The following is a 15,189-nucleotide window of genomic DNA, read 5'->3' on the forward strand; positions in this document are numbered from 1 at the left end:
CCCCAGTGTGATCCCCAATGATTCTCTCTCATCATTTATGTTTCTATATCTCTCTCTCCCTCTCCCTTCCTCTCTGAAATCCATTTTTAAAAGCCATATTTTTAAAAAAATACATTTTAGTGAGTAGGTGAATTCACAAATACAGAATCTGCAAATAATTAGGATGGACTGTACCTACTTAATCTAACTCCTCTAGACAGAGCACTGCATGCAATGCAAGATTCACACAGTATTATGACATCAATGAAAAAGCCACAGCATTAACTATTGTTATGATTCTGGTAATCTAAAAGAGGAGAAATGATTAGGAAAGCTCCAATATAGATATTCATCACCAAATTTTTCAAAAAAAATCAAATAAATAAAGTTGTACTTTTTATAAAGTAATCACTGGATTACTTTTCCTTTTGTAAGAGGAGGAACAGTGTTCTCGTGGCTGCATCTTTCACTGTAGTGTGAAGTCCAGAGAGGTCCTAACCTAAGGGTGCCTAAAGGGGGAGACACAGTCAGCTCCATACCAAGATGAAGTAACATAATGATTTTACTCTCAAAACTTCAAAATTAAGGTTATTTAGGTAAAGCAGAACTATTTCATGACTTTTCCCAAGTCCTAGAAAATACAGGGTAACTTCGTACCTGTTGACTCAGTGATACTTCAGACCTAATTTCAGTGCTTTTATTTTTTTAACCAGTTTCTCACAAACTTTTCAACTAGTTTCTTATGAACCTTGCTTTCAAAAGCCCTTTGATTATCTAAAATCATTTGAACTGCTCATCTCAGAATGCTTAAAAGAATCAAAGTGGGAGTAGTGCACATTAAGCAAACAGCTCTGAAAGCCTGTCTCAGAGTGAACTAGAGTTAGGGGCCTCAAACAACAGTCCAAGACAAAGACTAACCTTGAAACCATAACAAACACTGAGGAATACTGGTTACCCCAAGCATGTCAAACTCGTGGCCAGCGGGCCTCATGCCCTGGGTGTGCAGCCCACTGGCCGCGAGTTTGACATGCTTGAGGTACTCTAATAAAGTAAGGTATGACTTAAGCAAATTGCCAGAGCCTCCAAATAACTGTGCAATATTAATATTTACAGAAGTTACATGGCAGGCAGGATCCATTACGTTTGAGCTAAATAGTCATTTAAAAAACTTAAGACAAAGATGGCAAGAAAAGAAACTACAGTGTACTAATCACCAGAAGGAAATTCAGAGCTTCGAATCACATTCCGCAAGGAGTTTAGGATATTCACTAAATTCTAATAGGGCTTCCCTAACCACCAGTCGTCCTCTTCTGGCCACACGGCTTACTCACTCTGACTTCATATTGTAACTCTCTATACTCCAAATTAACAATTTATTTGTTAATTACTATGGCCAAACTGATTAATACTAAGTATCTGTAATACACGATAAAGTAAGATCACTCTGCTAATGCAAAATCCAAAGAAAGCCTCCCCCTCTCATTCAGAATAAAAGTATTTTGCCCTAGCCGGTTTGGCTCAGTGGATAGAGCATCAGCCCAAGGACTGAAGGGCCCGGGTTTGATTCAGGTCAAGGGCATATACCTTGGTTGCAGGCTCAATCCCCGGCCCTGGTGGGGGCATGTGCAGGAGGCAACCAATTGATGTGTCTCTCTCACAGTGAGGTTTCTTTCTCTCTGTCTCTCCCACTCCCTTACACTCTCTCTAAAAATCGGCAGGGGGAAAAAATATCTTCGAGTGAGGATTAACAACAACAATAAAAAAGGGTGTGGTTTTTTTTTTTATGGTTGTCTGTTAGGTCTTATGTAACCTACACATATCCCACCATTCTGAGCTCATATTCTACTATTCTCTTTTTCACTTTGCTCCACTCTTTCTGTCCTTGTTCTTTTTTAAAGAGAAAAATATGCTGCTACCTCAGAGCCTTTGCACTGGCTATCACCTCTGCCAAATGTTCTCCCCCATATATCTGCATGGTTCTTCCCATTACTTCCTTCAGGACTATGTTCAAATATTTCCTAATCAATGATGCTTTCCCTGATCATCCTATTTAAAATAATTCCCATGCATCACATTCCCTTTTCTCCTTGCCTTCTCCACAGCACCGTATGAAAGCACTGGAATGGTGCCTGCTATGTGAGTGACTACCCATTTATTCATGTATTATCTGCCTCTTCCCACTAGAATTTAAGTTCCATAAAGAAAGAGACTTTCCTTTCCACCACTGTTATCTTAAGCACCTACAAAAATGCTTGCCTCAGCAGGTCCTCATAGCATTTGTTTAGTGAGTAAATAATTATTAAATCTTTTTAAAGTCAGCGATGTGCTGAGCATTCTTTCTCTACCAAAGAAGAACTTTAAAGCAAGCCACAAATATAATATCAATTGCTTTAAACACATTTTTAAAAGTTGGAGTCTGCACTAAGCAAGTCACTTGTAGTACTTTGAAACTGATAAGGTATAAATATATATTAACATTTATTTATAAACTAGAGGCCTGGTCCACGAAATTCGTGCAAGAGTAGGCCTTCCTTCCTCCAGCTGCCGGCACCGGCTTCCCTCTGGCACCGGGGACCCGGGCTTCCCTCGCAGTCCTGGCTTCGTCAGGAAGGACGTCTAGTCTAATTAGCATATTATGCTTTTATTATTATAGATTATCTTCTAAGTCATTAAAATCATTATGTCTGTCAAATTTCTTGTTATTTTCAGCACATGCCATAAAAAACAAATATGTGATTTAAAAGATTAATGCTTTTTTGAGTGATTCTAGTTCCAAAGCTCCTATGCTTCAGATAACTGGGAAGTAATATATGTAATTAAAGTGACAATCTTCCAGAGACTGCAAAAGTGGCTGATCAAAAGTGGCTTAACAAAATCAACACAAAATGATTATGGAGAATATTATCATATAAAGAGCAAGTATTCAAGTTTTATAATTTTGAACTGAAAATTTTAAATCCACGTCTCATCAATCATATAAATATATCTTTACTAAAAAGGACACAAAACACTATTTCTCAATCCACATGGCAGTATCTATTTGTTACTTATAATACATATATCTGTATTGACCAAATTTAATTCTTCATTCCCACTCACCTCCACTAACTGCAATCAGGGTTTACTCTATTATAACTAAATTATAAACTGTTTGCTAAACCCCAATGGATCTTTTACCATTTTTTGTAGCTTTTTACATTGTTGAACAAGCACTCTCTCTCCTTTACAACTCTCTTGTCCCACAGTCTCCCTAGATATCATCCTTTCATGGTATCATCCCTCAGGCAGCACTGTTGTTCTCCACTGCCAGCTCCTTCCTTCTCTGCAGTTTCTTTGAAACCTAGGGTTTCAACTATCACATAGAAGCTAATGACAACCAATTCTATTATCTCCAGCCAAACCCCCATACTGAGCCTATTAGGTTTACCAGGATGTCTGACAGTCAACCTAAATTCATTATTTTAAAACCCAAATCCTGTTTACACTCATAGACTCTCACCTCCCCCCCCATTTGTTCTTAGATCCTCCTATTTTCTTTACATCTCTAAATAGAACCATATTCTAGCCAATTACATATTTAAGAAACCCAGATGGCTCTTCCATTCCCTTCTACAATGCCCTCTCTCAACAATTTAATGCTAAGGCCATTAGGTGAAGCCAAGCAAGTTAGATACTTGTGTGAGAAGCAGGGTAACAGTCCAGCAGAGAAGAGTCAGTCCAAAAAGAGGACTATCTCATGTATGTGAGGGAGGGGAGGAGAAGTAGGCCAAAATGGAGTGACAAAGCCTGACTATGAGAATGGTGAGAGGGATCCATATATAGTGGACAAGCCCAGAGGGTCAAAGACAAAGTCAAATGAAAATGTCTGTTTGAGTGGGGGTGTAAAGGTGAGCAGGGTAAGAAAGGTATTCAAAAGTGGGATGATGTCAAAGCCCAAATGGGATGAGGAAAGTAGGATTCGCCATATGCTGTCCTGCTCAATATCCCTCTCACAGAACCTGCTATGAGGAGCAGAGCTGCTGGACAGCCCCCAGGTCCCTCACCTTGGAATCCACTGCAACATTCACTCCTGGCTATGCTTCCTCTAGGCTGCTCCCAGCAAATGATTGAACACGGTGAGAATACTCCAATAGCCAACTCTGGATGGGGGACTTCCTGCACATCAAATCTTGTGTGGACATCTGTTTCTCTGGGGACTGAATCGACTCAGAATGTATCCCTGTACTCTGGTGTCAAAAACTCTTGAGACGAAATAAAAAAGTTCTGGAAGATGCTTCAAAATGACTAACTTCATTAAGCAAAGGTCACTTCACTCCAGAATGTTTAAAGAACATTTCCTACTACATAAAGAGATCCAGTGGCTTAGCAGAGAAAAGTTCTCAACAGGGTATTTGAGCTGAAAGGGGTCCTTTTAAGACAGTAGAAGGCTAGATTTTTGTTGAGTGCTGTGATGAAGAATGGCTGCAGAAACTAGCCAATGTAGCACTTACTCTTCAGTCCCTGTAAAGTATGAGGAAACTGTTTTTTACTTCAAGGGACAAGATTCTTGGATTTTTTTTAAATTAACTTTTGGAAAACATCATGTTACAAAAAGAAATCTTGGAAAGTGTCCTCTGCTGCTTGGGCCCGAGTGTAGAAGGATATCAGCAAGTCTCAAGTCTTGTGGAAACCACCTGGAGAAGTTGCAGAAAAAAACTGAACAGATTATCCTTCCCTTTCAACACAAGTGTATCACTGGTGAACTCTTTCTGAATCTTCTGATTGTGAGAATTTGACTTGAGAAAAAAGGAAGAAAAGCTGTGGTCTTACATATTCAAGATGAGTTTTACTGATCTGTCCCAGACAAGTTCTGAATTTCTGTGAAGAAAAGAATAACCTGCTGTTCATAGGAAAACAATGGACATTATGCTGAAATTTTTAATGCCTCACACATTTGAACCTCTGTTTCTTATTCAATGAACATCAAGAGCAAGCTAAGAAATGGTCTCATTTAAGTAGGAAAGGAAATTTGTATGTGCTCACTTATCTCATTTTGACCCTGAATTGGTATTTGTGAAGCTAAGAACAAGCACAGCAGGTAAATATAATTTTTACATTAAAGAGGTAAATTTGCACTAAAGAGGAAAATACAATTCTATTTTTAAGATTCAAAAATATTTTGTGTATATATGAGCCTATAAAAGAAGTAATCTAATTGCTAGGCCTACATTTGAGCCTGATCATATCATTGAGTAAGAAAATGTTTTTCTTTTACTTTAATTTTATTTTTAAATTACAGTTAACATTCAATTTATTTTATATTCATTTCAGGAGTACAGCTTAAAGGTTAGACAATTATATAATTTATGACGTGATCAGCTGACAATTCTAGTACCCACCTGGTACCATACATAGTTATTAAACTATCATTGACTATCACTATAAGGCCCTTTTTTTCAAAATTTTTTATGAAATTATACCTAGGCAATATTTTTATTCATATTGCTTTGGCTTATGCTTTTAGTAGATCAACTATTCAACACTACCAATAAATTTTTATATTATAAACAACATTAATTAAAATTAATTTACAATCTTTAATTTAAATCTGTTGAGGCTACATTAAGAAAAATTAAGTCTCGTTTTGGCTTAAGCTAGTTATGCAAACTTTTTACATTTCTTATGAGTTTGCAAAATTTATGAAAATATAAAAAAGATTAATTTCAAGGAAAGTAAGTTAAGATTAATTACCAGGGGACTGTATTTTCCCCCAAGAAAAGTTGGCTAAAATGTCATTTTTAGTTTTAAATATTGGGGATGGACGGGAATTACTCTTGCATTTACTGTATCTCATTTGGATCTCATACAGTAGAAATCGGTGGTAAGGTCTATTTGGAAAAGGTAAAAAAGATAAAGTAGTAAAGTAAGAAAGAAAGAACTGGTATTTCCTCTACTTGCTCTACTAACTTATATTACAGCTGACATCCTTTGTGTGAAGAGGAACCACACAAAAAAGGAGGCTAATGAATCTGCCATCAGAAACAGATCCACAGAAAAAGAGCATTCTTTACTCAAAAGAGCACTGACAATTATCAGTGAATTATATCTACAACTTACTGAGTTAAGGTACCATGAGCTGTAGATAGAATTTTTATGTAGGGGTTCTCAAGATCAGATAAATATTTTAAGTGTTCTCCCAGTGCAAAAAAACTGAGAGAGGCTGAAAGTAAACATTAGCGATGGGATAATTGAAAATATGTTTACCTAACAAAAAGCAATGAAAGTAACACAGCATCACTTCTGTGATATTTCTGCAAATGATGCATAACCTGAATCCATGAATGAGGAAACATCAGACAACCCCAAATTAAGGTTCCGAATTCAAAATGACCAGCCTATAATCTTCAAAAGTGGTAAAGGAATGAAAGCAAAGATCAAGAAACTGTTCCAGATACATGACAACTAAATGCAATCCACAATTTGTTCTATAAGATATTATCTGAACAACTGGTGAAACTCAAATGGGGCCTGAGGATAGATAATGCCAACATCCTGATTTTAGTGGTTCTATTGTGATTGTGCAGGAGACTGTCCTTGTTTACAAGAAATGCATATTCAAGTATTTGGAGAATATAGTGCATCATGATGGCAACTTATCAAATTATTCTGGTGCAATATAATTTCTTATGCTGTACTTGGAACTTTTCTGAAAGTTAAAAAAGGAGGGAGGGAGAGAACAGGGAGTCATTCTCCTTCCCATCAAACTACCTTTGCCTTGTTCCCACACTTCTGCCACTCACTCATTTCATCACTATGTCCTCCTAAGTGTACCTATTAAGTAGCTCTACAACCAATTCCACTTCTCCAGTACTATTTAATAAGCAGATACCATAGGTCTCTTGCCCAAACTATTTGAATAGCATCCCTAGTATTCTCCCTATTTCTGTCTCCCACCGTTCTCATCTGTTCTCTAAACTGCTGCTAGAACATGAAATCTCAACACCTCAGTGGCAGTTTCTAAACTCTTTTTACATGCTGAACCATTTGTTCAACGAAGGCAAAACATCAAACAGGTAAAGAGAGACCATATAATGGAGGTAGGCACAGGGGAGAACACAGTGTGCAGGGAGAACTGGCAACCCCTGAGTGATGCTGCAGAACTTTTGAAAACTACTATTTTACAGGATAAAGACTAAACTCCTAAACACAGCACGCAAGATATTCCTAATCTGCTCTCTCTATCCTTCAATACACACTGGTTTGTCTAAATCTGCACATTATCCAACAACATTGATCTACTTGTATTCTACCAATATGCTATATGTTCTCATATGTCTAAACCTTTGCAAATGATGTTTTTTTTCTTCTTTGACATATTTCTTTTTTTTAATTTTTTTATCCTCACTCCAGGGTATTTTTTCCATTGATTTTTAGAGAGTGGGAGGAAAGGAGGAGGGGGAGAGAGAGAAAAACATCGATGTGAGACACATGAGTTGCACATACCCAGACCCAGCCAGGGGATTGGACCTGCAACCGAGGTACACGCCCTTGACAGGGAATCCAACCCCAGATCCTTGTGGTGGGGAGGCAATGCTCTAACCACTGAGCAAAACTAGTCAGGGCTGACATATTTCTTTGTTCACTGTTTAGAAACCCTAGCTGGCAATGTAAGTCACCTTCCCTCACTCTTCTATTCCTGTGTCACAGAACTTACTGAAATTGGCAGGTACAGGTCTTGAATACAAGGACTTCCCTCTTCTACTTACAAAAAGGGTAGAAAATACCAGATATGATCACATCAGAGAGCCAGGATAAAAGTTCAGAATACTGATTTTTCCACTTCAACAGGCAAGGTGGCAGTTTTCCAGAGTCCACAACTCCTGGTATTGAGGAGTCAGCCCTGTGAAACATTCCAGAGCAGGTAGAACTTTGAATGAAGAATATGATAGGGCTACATAAACAACTGTACTAGAAGGAACAATATCTGTATCTACTATGTTAATAAGGAGCCGATAACTACAGGACCAAAGAAAACAGAATCTGCTAAATCTCAGGAATAACTTAGAATCTTTAAGGAAAGCCTGAACACAATGAGCAAGTACTGACTCAAATCCTTGTAGCTTTGGCCTATACTCTGCCTCACTATCATGTCACAAGAATTTTTTAACTTCAGAAAAGGCACTACTGTAATATAGAAAGTTACTGTCTGTAGAACACTAGTGAGTCTTTTTTAATAGGGTTCCCATCTTCTTAATAAGCATAATTTTTGCAAGGCAGCATTGTAGAGCACCTGGGAGAAAACTGTCTTCTTGCTATTTGCTTTTTAAATTTAAGAATCCTATTCTCATTTGCTACTGTTTGATGCTCCCTTGCCTGGGTTCCTGGGAGGTTTCAGTCGGTATGTATGCTATTAGAATTCAGTAACTCCTTCCAGATTTCCTTTCTTCCTCTCTGAGGCAAAACAATTACCTCATTTAGTTGAATATGCCAAAGAATCAATATTCACGGACAGACTTACATCTTCCTCTTCAAATTCTTGGCAAGAAGGTTGGGTGGACATACTGGGGGAAGATACTGCCTGACTGTGTGGTTTCAGAAAATGTATAAAATGAAAAAGAGAAATATTTAAACTCTACTATGTTCCAGGCACTGGGGATATAATGTTGACCAAAGACATCGCTCTGCACCCTAAAAACTCATGAGAAAAACATCTTCATATATATAAGTATAGTAGAAACCAGGTAAAATAAATTTCATTCTACCTTGACTCCATTACCGCTCACCAATATCACCCCATCACCACAACCAAGAAAATCCCAAAAACAAAACATCTAAAACATAATTCTAATACCAAGAAACATTTATAGTCCACTTAAAATGATTGCTTGCTTTCTTTTTCTTTCTTCCTTTCTTTCTTAGTAAAGTCTGAGAATTATTATTTTTTTTATGGTAAGAAATATCATGATTTTTCTTACAAAGATGTTCTCTATATATGTAGAAATAAAGCAACACTGTCATAATGATTAAATCAGTAAACTAGACCCCTTATGTGATGATCTTTCATTTTTCAGACAGGACATTTTTAAAATTTTTCAGGTTATAGAACAGTATTTCTAGACAAACCTAACAAGGCAGTAGTTGTAAAACACTCTGAAACTTCTAAACACCCTCAATTTCAGTACAAACAATGCTGTGTTGTACCCTCAATCTAACACTAAGAGGAAGCATTGTGGGTTGGTCACAACTTGAATTCCTTATCACAATGAGGACTGCTTAAGGATCTTACCACTAACCTCAGCCATTCAAATAACCGGGAAGACCACAATGATGCCCACTGCTCTCCAGAACCCCTGGAGTTCAGATTTGTTAGAAGAAATATTTCCTAGATCTTCAAGATTCTGGATAGGAATCCTTCATTCTGAAGTTATTCCTCTCACCCAGATAAAACAGAGTTAATTCAAAATAATAATAATTAATGGAAGACTATAAAAGTATGCCTTCTACTACAGGAATTCAGAACCCAGATTTGAGATACAGAAACCAAAATGTTAGTGGAATCTTATAGGTTAAGAAGTCTGTTTCACATTCAGATGAGTAAAAATGCTTCCACTGCATTCATATAACAGCAAACATTTACAGAGTGCTCACTAGAGACCAACACGATGTCAGTTACAGCATATTCATTTAATCAAGAACCCTGAGATCTTACTCCCATTTTATAAAACAAGAACTGTGCCTGGATTAAGGTTACTTGCCCAAGATTTATAGTTAGCAAGACTTAGTAACATGTTTGAAATACAGATATGCCTGAGCCAAGGTTTGTTAAGTTCATTCCACTAGGCCAGTGGTCAGCAAACTCATTAGTCAACAGAGCCAAGTATCAACAGTACAACGATTGAAATTTCTTTTGAGAGCCAAATTTTTTAAACTTAAACTATATAGGTGGGTACATTGTTATTAACTTAATTAGGGTACTCCTAAACTAGCTTTTGCTAAAAACGTCCTCGATCTGATTGAGGTACGTTCACTGAGTTCGACCCCTTCCAACTCTCCCATCCACACTCGTCTTGTATACTTGTTTCAGATAGACGAGTGTGGATGGGAGAGTTGGAAGGGGTCGACCTCAACGAAGGTACCTCAAAACAATGTACCTCCCCCCGCACTGCGTATCCCGCGGCCCGCCTGTGCCTCGTCTCCCGTCGACCGACCAACCGACCAACCGACACCCCCCACTTCTTCTAACGCCACTTCTTCAAAACAGACTTGCCCAGGCCAAAAACCGACTTCTGCGCATGGGCCATGAAGTTTCAATCGCACTGTACGTGAGCACCCGCACATGGTATTTTGTGGAAGAGCCACACTCAAGGGGCCAAAGAGCCACATATGGCTCGCGAGGCGTGGTTTGCCAACCACTGCAGTAGGCCAACCTGTCTTCCAATATGGCACAATAAAGATCTTACAGCAGCAAGACAAAAGACACAAGTGACAGTAACATGACACCACTGCAACGATCTTTTTCATATAAACAAACAAACAAACAAAAAGGCCCTTCTTAAGATAAGAGACCTCTTTCCTTTCTCAGATACCTAAACCTTACCTTTCTTCCAGTAAGGGCCACCACAGACAATGGGTCTAGGCCAGTGATGGCGAACCTATGACACGCGTGTCAGAGGTGACACGCGAACTCATTTTTTTGGTTGATTTTTCTTTGTTAAATGGCATTTAAATACATAAAATAAATATCAAAAATATAAGTCTTTGTTTTACTATGGTTGCAAATATCAAAAAATTTCTATATGTGACACGGCACCAGAGTTAAGTTAGGGTTTTTCAAAATGCTGACACGCCGAGCTCAAAAGGTTCGCCATCACTGCTCTAGGCCCTTGGAGGGAGCTCTAGGTCTGGGGAGGGAGCTTCCAGGCTCCCCCTAGCAAAGTAGAATATATGAGATTTGTCCTAGGTCCCCTTCAGGACCAAAGGGCTTCAGTAAATTGTACCAACACCATACATCCAAAAACTCATGCACATACTCTAAAACTGCTTTTGCTTACTAGTTACAAAGTGCTCTTAAAGCTATATCTGAATCTGTAAATGTAGCTCTGTACTTACCTATGATTACAGGTATTTTGATAGTTTCAATTGATAATTGATTTTAAGCAAAACAATGAAATGGAATTCCATAGACTCTAACCCAAAGAAGCTATCCAACTTTATCGTCTTGCTTCTCAACCCAACTGCAAAATATTATTACCTATTTATTGAATCTTACTTTATACCAGGCCTTGCTGTTTTACATATGAAACTTGATTTCACTATCAAAGCAAACTGATGATGTAGATTCCATTTTATAGATGAGGAAATGAGGTTCAGAAACTGTGCTATATTGCCTCTCAAGCACTACCCATCTTTACATAGTAATTGTCCCTCTGAACCTCTCCCTCTGAACCTCTATCTTCCTGTACCGTACTTCCAGGGCAGCAGAAATCCCATAGTATTGTGATCTAAGACAAACCATTCCTGGCTCCAGCAAAGCTAATGGTTTTATATACAAGGTAATAGGAATACTATCACTAAAGAACATTAATAAATAGATCATTTCAGCACAATATCAAACTGAAAGTCAAACAGCTGAAAAAAATTAAGATCATAAAACCCAGTGGTTGCGCTGGCCAGTGTGACTTAGCTGGTAAGGGTCGTCCCATTCAGCAAAAGGTTGCTGGTTCAATTCTCTTCCCTTCCCAGTCAGGGCACATGCCAGGGTTTTGGGCTCAATCCCCAGGGGATCCCATTGAGGGTGTGCAGGAGGCAGCTGATCGATGTTGCACTCTCACATCAATGTTCGCTCTCTCTCTCTCTCTCTCCCTCCCCCCTCCCTCCTCCCTCTCCCTCCCTCCTCTCTCTCCCTCTTTCCCCTCTTCTTCTCCCTTTTCCTCTCCCTCTCCCTCCCTCTCCCTCTCTAAAAATCAATAAAAATATTTTTTTAAAAACAAACAACAATAAAAACCATGGTTAAGAACCCAGGTTCAGTAGTTAGACAACAGCACAAATTCTAGTTCTACCACTACCTAGTTATGTACCCTCGGGCAAATTATTCAATGTCTTTAAATGTTACTTCATCTGCAAAAAGGGATTTAAAATGCTACCTGTATCTCACAGGATTATTGTGAGGATTAGAGAGATAATCTTTAGGCTCCAGCCTTCATGTAGGGCAGCGGTTCTCAACCTGTGGGTCGCGACCTCTCTGGGGGTTGAACGACCCTTTCACAGGGGTCGCCTAAGACCATCAGAAAACACATATATAATTACATACTGTTTTTGTGATTAATCACTATGCTTTAATTATGTTCAATTGGTAACAATGAAATTGGGGGTCACCACAACATGAGGAACTGTATTAAAGGGTCATGGCATTAGGAAGGTTGAGAACCACTGATGTAGGGGATCTCATTTTAGTTACCTTTTGATGCATGGCCTTCTAATTTACCTCTGTCTCTAGCACTTGAGGCAGCCCTTAAATTAGAAAACTAAGGTCTCTAGATTTTGTCCCCCCGCCCCCATATCACACAAAAGTTGGTTTTCCCCACTCTTAGCTCCCACAGTCTCTTGTTCTTAGTCACTATGAATTTTTTCTTCTCATTTCAACAATGGTTAAATAAATCTATCTAGCAAGGTAGCAAGCTATTTATATATTTACTAGAGTCCCAGTGCATGGATTCATGCACATTAAAAGGAAATTAATTAGAAGAAATATTTTAGAGGCCGGGGAAGGACCTTGGGAGATTGGCTGGCTGGGGAGGGACCAAGGGAAGTTGGCTCCAGGGCCAGGGAGGGACCACAGGAGGGCTCCAGGTCATGTCCAGCCCATCTCGCCCAATCCTGATCGATCGGGGCCAATGAGGAACTGTGGGAGGGCTCCAGGGTGTGTCTAGCCCCGACTTGCCCAGTCCAGATTGGCTGGACCCCAGCAGCAAGCTAACTTACTGGTCGGAGAGTCTGCTCCTTGGTGGTCAGTGTGTGTTATAGCAACTGGTCAAACAGTCAAACGAATGGTCGGACACTTAGCATTTTATTATTTAGGAGGATTTTTATTTGACATTTTAGTTGTTTCATTTGAGAGGGTTTTTCAGAGTACCTATTTGGTATTCCACCATAATGCTAGGAACCAAAGTCATAGTTAACTCTTTACAGGGAAGCCTTGATTTTACAAAGAATATAATAGTTTAAATGAGTATTAAAGGTGGCAAATTGAGGTAGAGTAGGAAAAACACATTACAAAAGCAGCGAATTAAAGAAACAGAGTTAAGATTGAAATGATTGGTTTTGCTGGGTTTAAAATTAATTTTAGGATATAGAATTGCTAGAAATGAGACTGATGATTGACTAGATCAGGCTAAAGACAGATAGGGTCCAACTTTTGAAAATCTTGGTGTGTCATGATATGGAATCGAATTTGAGACTGGGAGTCACTACAGGACTATAAGCAGAGAACTGCCACTGTTATATCAATGCATTAAAAAGATTATTCTGGCAGAAATGAAAATAAGCAAATAGAAGAGACAAGAAAGTACAGTCTTGCTTTTCAAAATTAGGGCTTCCACCAGCAATTCTGGCATCACCTGGGAGCTTGTTAGAAATACAAAATCCCACTCCACATCTACCTAATCGTAATCTGCATTTTTAACAAGAATCTTAGGTGAATCATCTACACAGTCAACTGGTGTAAAACAAAGATCTGCAAAGTCAATGAACATTAGCTTTATTTTAAATTTTAAGAAAAAAAATCTTAATTATTCTAGAATACATGACATTCATTTCGTGTTCAAGTTGCTTTGTTCACCTAATAACACGCTGACTGTTAACACTGTTAGAATTAATATTTGAGGTTTGGGCACTACAAGCCTATGAGATGAATTGATTTGTTATTTAGTTGTGACATAAGTTTGAATCCATTAACATGCTGCTGTCTAAGAGCAGACCATTTAGTAAGCCCAGGAGACTAATATTCAGAATCAGAATTTGTTCTTCACTCATTGTTGCATATGTGGTAACTCTCTAGGTTAAAAAAGTGGGGTAGGAAAAACCTTCCTATTTTTTAATAGAAGTGAAAAGGTCAAAGAATCTGATGCTTTTAAATAAAAAAAATAATAAAAGATGGAGACAGTTCTTAGCTATAGAGCTATTCTGTATTTTGGATACTTCATTTAATGTCCTAGCTATGTTCCTGTTTAATGTCAAGTGCATAATATATTTGAATCATTTTATTTATTAAATTTAATAAATATTGATCGTCATCATAGTCCAAGCTTTTTTTATTTTTATTTTTGAGTTTAACAAATTTATTGGTATTTTAGTAAAGACATTCACCTCAGTTGTTTCTCTCTCCCATCTTGACCATAGGCTAATATTTCATTTGAGTCAAGGAAAGAATATGCAGGAGAGGGATTTTATTTTAACAGTAAAGTGGACAAAAATGAAAAGTTTGCCTACATTAAAGCAGGTTAAATTCATGTATCTTGATATCATTAAATCAAGTAAGTAAGAACTAATAGTTCTATATACATTTCCATTGTTTTACTTGGGACTTACTGTAATAAATGAAAGTGAACAAGGTATTAGGAATATATACAGGCTGCTTCTTGGGAGTTCCTACCTTTTAAAAGAGCTGAGCGATTAGTTACCACCATTAAGACAGTCTGAAGCTGTCTGTAAATTTAACATTGTAGGTTTTCAAGGAAATCATTATACTGCATTTTTCTTTTATCTATTACTATGCCTTTAAAGATGTGTTTAATCGTCACATTAAAAAATAATTCATATACAAAAATACAAAAACAAAACAAAACCCTACAACACATAGCTCTAACAAAGTACAGAATATGTGGTCAAAGAGAGAATGCTTTTTTTAAAAAAATATTTTATTGATTTTTTACAGAGAGGAAGGGAGAGGGACAGAGAGCCAGAAACATCAATGAGAGAGAAACATCAATCAGCTGCCTCCTGCACATGCCCCACTGGAAATGTGCCCACAACCAAGGTACATGCCCTTGACCGGAATTGAACCTGGGACCCTTCAGTCCGCAGGCCGACTCTATCCACTGAGCCAAACCGGTCAGGGCAAGAATGCTTTTTTTAAAAAAGTGTTTTCTCTGCCGAAACCGGTTTGGCTCAGTGGATAGAGCGTCGGCCTGCGGACTGAAAGGTCCCAGGTTCGATTCCGGTCAAGGGCATGTA

General features: G+C 38.2%; 1 protein-coding gene across 11 annotated transcripts in view; it reads right to left on the reverse strand.

Moving 5' to 3' along the window:
* Positions 1-15,189, reverse strand: part of FBXW7 (F-box and WD repeat domain containing 7) — a 146,740-nt gene that overhangs the window by 100,443 nt on the left and 31,108 nt on the right. For 2 of the 11 annotated variants that reach the window (XM_023755110.1, XM_023755107.1), the window contains exon 1: positions 4,023-4,797. The exons of 8 other annotated variants lie outside the window; for them this stretch is intronic. The gene's annotated coding sequence lies outside the window, so the exon portion shown is untranslated. Of the gene's footprint in view, positions 1-4,022; positions 4,798-12,101; positions 12,221-15,189 lie in introns of those variants that run through there. One more of the 11 variants, XM_023755122.1, reaches the window with a different exon arrangement.

The sequence above is a fragment of the Myotis lucifugus genome, unplaced genomic scaffold (assembly GCF_000147115.1).
Source record: "Myotis lucifugus unplaced genomic scaffold, Myoluc2.0 scaffold_1, whole genome shotgun sequence".
Lineage (NCBI taxonomy): Eukaryota > Metazoa > Chordata > Mammalia > Chiroptera > Vespertilionidae > Myotis > Myotis lucifugus.